General features: G+C 34.1%; 1 protein-coding gene and 1 long non-coding RNA gene across 2 annotated transcripts in view; one reads left to right on the top strand and one right to left on the bottom strand.

Annotated features, from left to right (window-relative positions):
- The window catches only part of LOC135209797 (putative neural-cadherin 2), a 331,667-nt gene that overhangs the window by 241,720 nt on the left and 79,947 nt on the right, over positions 1-10,000 (bottom strand).
- The window catches only part of LOC135209448 (uncharacterized), a 15,705-nt gene that overhangs the window by 1,006 nt on the left and 4,699 nt on the right, over positions 1-10,000 (top strand). Inside the window, exon 2 of the long non-coding RNA XR_010313359.1 lies at positions 8,595-8,706. This is a non-coding gene — a long non-coding RNA (uncharacterized LOC135209448). The remainder of the gene's footprint in view (positions 1-8,594; positions 8,707-10,000) is intronic.

Raw genomic sequence — 10,000 nt, 5'->3', positions numbered from 1 at the left:
AGTATTGATAGATGAGAGTATATGAGAGAGATATAAATTAAATAGTATAGATATATTATAAGAGAGGGAGAGATGATAGTATATAAGATATAGAGAGAGTATCGATAGATAAGCTAGACATTAGAGAAGTATAGATAGAATAGATATATATGAGAGATAGATAGCGATAGAATATATATATCAGTAGACATACAGATAGAGAGATATCATAGATATAGTAGATTAGAAGTAGATCTATACAGATCTAGATAGGGTTTATATTTAAATATAGTCTATAGAAGATATTAGATGAGTATATATAGAAGATAGAGAGAGATATTAGATATAGATATAAATATATATAGATGAGAAGAGAGATTAGCTAGAAGATATAATAGATATAGTATTAAATTAGAAATAAATATATATATCAAGTAGAGAGATGATTGAAAGATATTAGAGATATATCGATCTATATAAAAGTAGAGAAAGAACGAGATATAGATATAGAAGAGATATAGAGAATATAGAAATATATTACAATATAGATAGCTATGATATATATAGATATATATAGATATAATTGATAACTATAATAGAGACTATATATATGATGATATAGGAGAGAGATAGAGATATATTAGTATATAGTAGAGAGCTTCGATAGAAGAGATAGATTATAGTATGATTCGCATATGATAGTAGAGATATATGAGATAATTATGAGATATATCTATATAATTAGATTATGAGAGAGATACTATATATATAGATATGTGAGTAGAGAAGATATAGTAGATGATATATCTAGCTAGGATGTGATTAGAGAAGATAGATATAGAGAGATATAGGTAGAAGAAGATAGATAGATGATGTGAATTAGAGTATTTAATTAGTATATTATATATATAGAGATAATATATAACATATAATTTAATTTAGATTATATGATAGATAGAAGTAAGATAGGAGAGATAGAGATTATAGAAGATAAGTGGATATTAATATAAGGAGAGAGAGAGAGATAAGATATATAAAGTAGATAGAGATTATAGCTAGATAGATGATATAGAGAGATATATGATATAGATATATATTATATAGAATAAGAGAAGATATATATGTTTTTCATACGATAGAGAATAAAGAGATATAGATAGAGAGATAAGAGGGATTAGATGAGACTATTCGATAGATAGATGAGATATAGAGAGAGAGAGAGAGGAGAGATATATAGATTGAGAGAGAGAGATAGAATAGAGATCTAATATATCGATAGTATTTATATAGGGAAGAGAGAGAGATCTTATATAGAGATAGAGACTATAGATATATATACTAAGATATATATTATTATAGATATATTACATAGATTAATAGAAGAGAGAGAGACATATAGATATATCGACATATATGATATATAGAGAGAGAGATATATACATATAGATAATATCTAGATATAGAGAGAATATATAGCGATATATATTATTATAAAAATTTATTATATTTGAATTGGATATATAGATATATATCGAGATTGATATTATTTCTATATATATATATATATAGATATTATATCTATTATATATAATTATCTAGATAGCTATTTATTATATATATTTAAATATTATTATATATTATATTATCATCTATATATATATATGCTATACCCAGATCGTACTTTCATTACGTTTATTTGAATTATAGTCATCCTTCTACTACTATTATATATTCACATTATAGACTATAGATACTTCTTATTTTATATATATTATATTACCGAGACGAGACATAGTATATAACCATACAGAGTAGATATACTATTTCGATATATTAGATATATCTAATATATATAGATATATATATAGATATTATAATTATATCTACATAGGTATATATTTATATATAGATATATACGTATATATATATCTATAATATATAATACTATTTATATATTGACTATTTCATCTATTATGTATTCCTATTATTATTATATATATATATATATATATATATAATATATATACCTTATATATATACTATATATAATACATACATATATATATATATATAATTTTTATATACATATAGATATATTATATATTATTATATATTATATATTATATATATCATTATATATTTATATTTATATATATATATATATAATATTATATATACTATATATTATATCGGTAATATATTTTTACCGTGTCGAAAGGACGCTTCAGGGTGGAATTGTACACACATTTGACCATCAAAATTTGGAGGGACCAAAATGGAAACATAGGAATAAGCTCACGCAACTTCCACACTTCTTGCCAAGACTTTTACTGGTGGCTTAGAGACATATTGATCCTGCTAGCCCCACCCAATAGGGTCCTGCCTTTCTGTTTTACAGTATTCAGGCATGGTATGTTGACACACACAGACACATGTATATATATATATAATATATATATAATATACATACATATATATATATATATATATATATATATATATATATATATATATAGAACTTGAAGCTCTGTCACATACACCGTGGATATGGTTTTGTATTCCCAAATACTGAGCCACAAATGTCTTTTTAATATCAGTTGAAGCAACTGTTAGGATAGGGTGGAAAGTAAGAAGGAAGAAAGAGGATATGAACGGAGGTATAGTAAAAATAATGAAAGGGTTTACAGTAGGGACCGAAGGGATGCAGCAAAGAACCTTAAGCAATGCCTACAGTATACCGCATGAGATGCACTGACAGCACCTAGCCCCTTATGGGAAGAGTCTTTTGAGTAGAGTGAAAAAGATTGATCTATTTACTTGCAACACCAAAGTAACTTTATTCCATTGACTCGTCTGCCATAATCTGTCCTTATGTGTATTTTTCAGTTTTCATGAAGCTTTTGTGTATTTCGTATTTTGAAAATGGATTGATGGGCTTCATTCAAGGGTCAGTCATCAGCAGATATTCTGGTTGTAATTAGCAACCTTTATCTTGGGATAAGATAGAGAGGCCTTAACAGGCAAGCCTATCGTACTCGATGCCACAAAATACTATGTATATATCCCCCCCCCCCACCCCCCCCCCCCTCTTTTGACAAAACTAAACAAATTGACAACTCTTACCTGTGGCGGCAGGCGCCCTCTATCTGCAAGCATGTCACTAGGCTATTAAGCTCACATAAATACAAAAATATAGTATTTATTACCCAAGCAGATGAACATAAAATAGAACAAAATGATTAATAAGTCATAGTGATAAAACAAGTCTAACCCACCCCAAAGAAAACTATTAAGTTATCATTCCACTCTCCTGGCTTAGTCTAAGTAATCACTCCTAGACTCGAAATGTCAATTGTTACACTGTATTAGTCAAGTTTAGAGAATCCTGTCTCTAGTATCATGGTATAGAGCCCATCTGTAATAAAGATATATTCGTTACATTTCTTATAATACAATATTAAGTAAAGGGATACACTCCACACTTCTCTCTTTTCAAAGGCAACTGTTCTAAGTCAATTAAAATATGTGTCATACCTTGAGATGGAATTTTCTCCTGACAATTGGCGTTCCCTCAACCATCTTTCTTCCTATCACAAAGGAATGTCTTTCCCTCAAGTGCCTTGATCGGTCAGACCTATGATATATGTACAAACGAATGTACATACCACCACACCTCAAAACCGCCTGTGACAATAGTACAGACAGCCAGATGGCTCGACCACCTATGTCCTTTGTGCACTCCTGTCGCACACCACATCAGCAACTAATGCACAATGTATCAATTTACCACATGATTTAGGGATAGCACAGACGTTTAAGAACTCCTAGCGCACAATTGTGATCAGTATTAACACCTACATGACCACTATTATTGGAATTGTGTAACGTTCATTAAAGAAAAACTCATCTTCATCAACTAATCCTCCAGTGGCAGGACTGTAACAGTCTCCACTGTAGGCAGAATTCGAACCGCCTCACGGTTTCCATGTAAGTGTTTCATAAACACTTTTGTCGAAGAGTTGTAGACACGCCGAATAAGCACCATGAAGAAATCCAAGAGAACACGGCAGGAACCATCAAACAACTGGGAGGGATCCCTGTAGAACGAGCGAGAGTTGTTATCCCCATTGCGTACAGTAGAAATCTTGCATCTGGCACAGAAGACCGCTGTCATTGTCTCCGTCGATATTACTTGATATGGATCAGGGAATTCTCTAAAGTCACAGTGAGTCGGTAGATTCTCGTGAGCAAATTCTAGTTCGCAACCTGACAGGTCAATAAGTCGAAGAGTGATTATCTTACGTCACATACATGTCTGTCATAAACTAACACACATCCTACTTCATAGTCAACTACAGAGGACTGGAATTCTTCACCTAATATATACATAATCTCTACCCCTGTCCAAACCACTACCGACCCCAGGAAAGAACTAGGAAATGGCCTAAATATATAGCTGTGAAACAGTTTTTATCACTGACTGGTATGTCAACAAGTAACCCCTTATCTGATAGCTGTACCTTTAAAATCCCATAGTATCTATAAAGTAAATCTCCCGTAAAAATAACATTTGATCCCCATTCATACGCTACGTCTTTTAAGGTTGACTCCAAAGTTCCCAATGGCAACATTTCCCTTGAAATTTTCCCCCGTGTAGCTGCTACAACGCTTCTACTTGGCTTTTAATCTCATTCAACAAAGATTCAGTTTCTCTTTCAACGTTCAACAGTGTAGTGTGTATAGTGAAAAACGTAATGGTGACATCTAGGTCTTCCCGGACACCTTTTACTGTCGTGCAATAGTACTTGATTTCCTCAACTCATTAAATCCGTTTTCTAATTTCCTCATTTCTCCCTCTTAGAGAATTCAGAGCTTTACCATGTTTGGCGCGCTCCGCCTCTAATATCCCAACCTTCACCAAACTCGTTATTGCTACTCAGCTATGGTTGCAATAGCTACAACCCCGGCCGCCACAGCTGTACTGCCCTTTTCTGTCTCCTAGACGGGTCCCTCCCCCTACTGGCTTTGTCTCTGGGACCCAAGTGAGTGTTTCCACAATCTTGCCTTGTATCCTGTTTGCAATTATTTTTATTTCTTGTGATGCGGACAGATTTCTTGTAGTCTCAATTTCGTTTAATGTGTTTACCAGTCCTTCAACTTTGCTACACGATTCCTCGAGTTCCAATCTGGCTGAACCCAAGTTCTCGAACTCGATACTAATCCTGATTTTGTCAGATGACAACCATACTAGGTGGTCTTCCTCAATAAGCACTCCAGGACCCAAAGGTACTTTCGTCTTCGTGAACGCCATCAACCCCAGGGCGATGATTAAGCAATATTTCAGCATCTGACAGAGCAAGAAAAAAAAAAAAAAAAAACCTGGCAGTTATCTAATTCTCTAGGATGACATTTACATCAAGTAATAATAATAAAAAAAGAAAATAATCGACCTTCCTCATTACAAACGCACCCAAGAGAGGAAGAACATATACATAATCCAATATTATTCCCAAAAATGTAATATGTACTGTTACTGAATTTGCTACCGCAATAATCTCATCGACCAGAAATGACCGGAAAGAACCCCCTCACAAAGTACATCTCCGTGGAATGCCATAGTCAACAGAGAATAGTGTAAATCTCCAAGTAATCAACTCCGAAGAGAAAAATCAGCAACCGGATTCATCACAGCATTATCAGCAAAAATCCACATGTGAACACTATAGATTTATCTAGTCAGACTTGCAATGCCAGAAACCATTATGCCCTAAATATCCTACACACAGGAATTATCACATGTTTATCATCACGTTTCTCAGCTAAAACAAAAATTCACTGCACTTCCAACAACTTCCCACATAACATATTAACCCCAAAATCTTACGCCAAAACGCCGCAGATTTATGCATAATAAGAGAAAAAAATGTTAGAAGGAAATGAAAGAGAAAAAAAACGCTAAAATATTTCACCACCAAATTGCAAAAACCAGTCAGCGAGAAAAAAAAAGAAAAAAATGCAATTGCACCACAATATATTAATCACCACAATCAATTCTTTTCAATTTTGAGATATGTGTTAACCTCGATCGACCTGTTTTTTTCCTCTAAGACTTACAAATCTGTTTCCAATTTTTTCGTCAATGACTTAAAAAGGACCTTCAAATGTAGGGCCTAATTTGTAGTTCAGTTCATTTCTCACATTAAGTTTTAAAATACCTTGTCTCCAACATTGATCTTGGGATCAGATGTTTTACTAATACTTTTCTGTACCATCTCTCTGGTTGTGGATTCGAGATTACGGCTGAGACAAGCATGACTCTCTTTCGCTGTGGATACCAACGCCTCGATCGTATCCTCCCCATAATGAGGTATAGTTAGCAAATCAAATGTGCCTCGTACTGGACAACCAAACAAAGCTTCAAATGGAGACATTAACATATCTGTCCCAATTCTTATCATTACCACCTATAGTTTTCCTGAGAGCCTCGAGTACTTTCCTATTTGCTCGTTCACACACCCACTAGCCTCAGGTCTGTATGGAATAATTGTTACTTTCTGTACCCCATGACTTCCGCTAAAAATTCCAAGGTTTTGTTCACAAATTCTCTACCATTGTCGGTCAACAGAACTTCGGGTGAGCCGCATCTGCAAATGATACCATTGAAAATGCTACGGCTACTTCTTCAGCCATTTTATGCTTAAGTGGGAACATTTCTACTAGACTCACAAAAATTTCCCAGGATATCCATATGTATTCTCTGAAAAGGTCTACTCGGTATAGGGATCACGATCCTAATTTGCATGAAGATATTCTTGCAGGCTTACATGTTGCACACTGTACAATTTCTCATAAAATTTTCCACATCTTTCCCCATGTTTTTCCAAATGTATCTAATTCGCTTTACCTCGAAATTAATATATTTTCATATATGCTTAACTGAAGGGGAATTTTTTCTCGATAATAGACTTGCCCGGACCGGGGCGAGAACCCACGGAGCCTTTCAAATCCAGGAACGTCAGTGAAGCTTTACCTACTACACCACCACAAGAGGCTAAAAGTTCATGTCGCCTCTCACCCTCAAATACCTTTTGCGCGCAGGTAATTAGTTGTTTAGAGACAACATCACCCACCTCGACACCGGTAGCGTTTGTAGTGCTTTTGACAGCTCGTGGCCAATCTATAAGTATATCACATTTCCATGATTCATATACATATATCGAGCAACAATGTCCTTAAATATGTAATTCGCTCTACCTCGGAATTAATATATTTTCATATATGCTTAACCGTAGGGGAATTTTTTCTCGATAATAGACTTGCTTGGACGGGGCGCGAACCCACGGAAATGTGATATGCCTTATAGATTGGCTACGTGCTGTCAAAAGCACTACAAACGCTACCAGAGTCGAGGTGGGTGATGTTGTCTCCAAACCAACTAATTACCTGCGCACGAAAGGTATTTGAGGGTGAGAGGTGACATGAACTTTTAGCCTCTTGCGGTGGTGTTGTAGGTAAAGCTTCACTGACGTTCCTGGATTTGAAAGGCTCCGTGGGTTCGCGCCCCGGTCCAGGCAAGTCCATTATCGAGAAAAAATTCCCCTTCGGTTAAGCATATATGAAAATATACTAATTCCGAGGTAGAGCGAATTAGATATTAAAGGACATTGTAGCTCGATATATGTATATGAATCATGGAAATGTGATATGACTTATAGATTGGCTACGTGCTGTCAAAAGCACTACAAACGCTACCGAAGTAGAGGTGGGTTGATGTTGTCTCCAAACCAACTAATTACCTGCGTGCGAAAGGTATTTGAGGGTGAGAGGTGACATGAACTTTTAACCTCTTGCGGTGGTGTAGTAGGTAAAGCTTCACTGACGTTCCTGGATTTGAAAGGCTCCGTGGGTTCGCGCCCTGGTCCAGGCAAGTCTATTATCGAAAAAAAAATTCCCCTTCGGTCACGGAAATGTGATATGACTTATACACATATATATATATATATATATATATATAGATATATATATAGATATATATATATATATAATATATAATATATATATATGCAGAGGCCAGGTACTATGTCGTACCTCTATGTAAATGAGGATACAATCCACAATGAAGTAAAAATCCTTCTGTAGTTTCAAAACTATATTTCTTGTGCAGGATTAAAGCTTTCGACCATAAGCTGTGGTCTTGTTCACTAAAATATGATGGTCGAAAGCTTTAATCCTGTACAAGAAATATAGTTTTAAAACTACAGAAGGATTTTACTTCATTGTGGATTGTATCCCCATATATATATATATATATATATATATATATATATATATATATATATATATATATATATATATATATATATATATATATATAGTAAAAAGGACAGTAAAAAACACTAAAATATTAAAATGAAAGTATTCTATTTCAGAGACAGCTGTCGCTGAAATATAGTTATTTCTATATTTTAGTGTTTGTATGGGCTCCTTTTATTAGGTGTGTGTGTGTGTGTGTGTGTGTGTGTGGGTTATAAGGGAGTTTTGTATATCATTAGCTCTACTTCAAAATATGAAAAAGCTTCATAAACTTCTGCCTCTGATCTAAATGTCCCTTCCAGGTAATAAACGGGACCAACCTGGAGGATCCACAAGGACGTGATAAGAGATATGTCTCCTTATCAAGTACAGAAGAGGTTCATTGGCAAATGATGACGTTACCTCTCAAAGATCGTAAGTCACTGTCCTTTCTTCTTCTTCGATGCACCGGAGCCGCGTTCATAAGTGATTCATGATGCATATATGCTGATTTGAAAGCTTGGAAAACGAAAGCTTTCTTAACCCTGTTACAAAGTAACGCTTCGGCTCCTATGCGTAAGAAACTGGCCAAGTGTCTCTTTCTAACCACCTACTGTAATTTAAGTCAACTTTCCTGCATCATATTCGAGTTGATCAATTTCGTTTCATGAATCAAAATATTATGGAATGAAAAGATCTAACAACTACTTCACGTTTTGTTAAATAACTTACATGATAGGAAGTTACCCAGGCCAATATTTTTTTGAACGCGACTGAGAATCACTTCTATACTGATGGTTCCATTTCTGGATTCCTTGCATAGAGCCCTCGTCTATTCCCGAGTCACTTCAATGCAAAATCCAGTTTAATGTCTCACCTTCCTTTGCTTGAAATGACAAGAACAGAAATCACGAAAATAAAGAAATAATTAACAATATAAAAGATAATGAGTGACGTGATCTAGTAAATGGAAATATCCTTAAACCTGTGCAACTGAAGTGACAAAAGCTTCGGACAGGAGGTTCCCCAGTAAAACCTGGAGTCTCTTTTGAGAAACATCGTGACAAAACAAATGCAAAGATGCAAGGAAGAACAAAGGAAACGAAAGGGTAGAACTTGGCGGTAGCAGTAAATAATCTGCATTTGTTTATATATATATATATATATATATATATATATATATATATATATATATTAGATTATATATATATATATATATACATATATATATATAATGATGCATGCATTGTTTTTCGGGGTACAAAAGAAGTGCATGCAATACACGAAAGTCGCTTGGCACCTCGGTCTTTAATTTTCACCGTTCATGTGGGTTGTCATAAACGTGTATGTGGGCATATATACTGATATATATAGATATTATATATAGATATAGATATATTAATATATATATAGATATATAAGATGCTAATGCATGGTATAATCACATACATCCATTCAGGAAATCGCAGACAGCCACATCAGAAGAAACATTTATTTGAGTCGTTTCGCACATGCAATGTGCATCTTCAGTCTGTTGAGATAAAAACACATACATATTAACATTAAATAAAAGCAGGATGGTGAACTCTTTATGGGCAGTTTTGACGTGGAGTCGTTGAATACGAATGTCGCTATTACTGGAATTATTAACATCATAATTGATGGAATATTTCCAAGTGAGTAATTTTTATTTCATCTAATAAGCTTCTTTTTAAGCAATTTTTGAACT

The sequence above is a fragment of the Macrobrachium nipponense genome, chromosome 38 (genome assembly GCF_015104395.2).
Source record: "Macrobrachium nipponense isolate FS-2020 chromosome 38, ASM1510439v2, whole genome shotgun sequence".
NCBI lineage: Eukaryota > Metazoa > Arthropoda > Malacostraca > Decapoda > Palaemonidae > Macrobrachium > Macrobrachium nipponense.
Note: the sequence above shows the minus strand (reverse complement) of the source record. Positions and strands in the feature narration are given on the sequence as shown.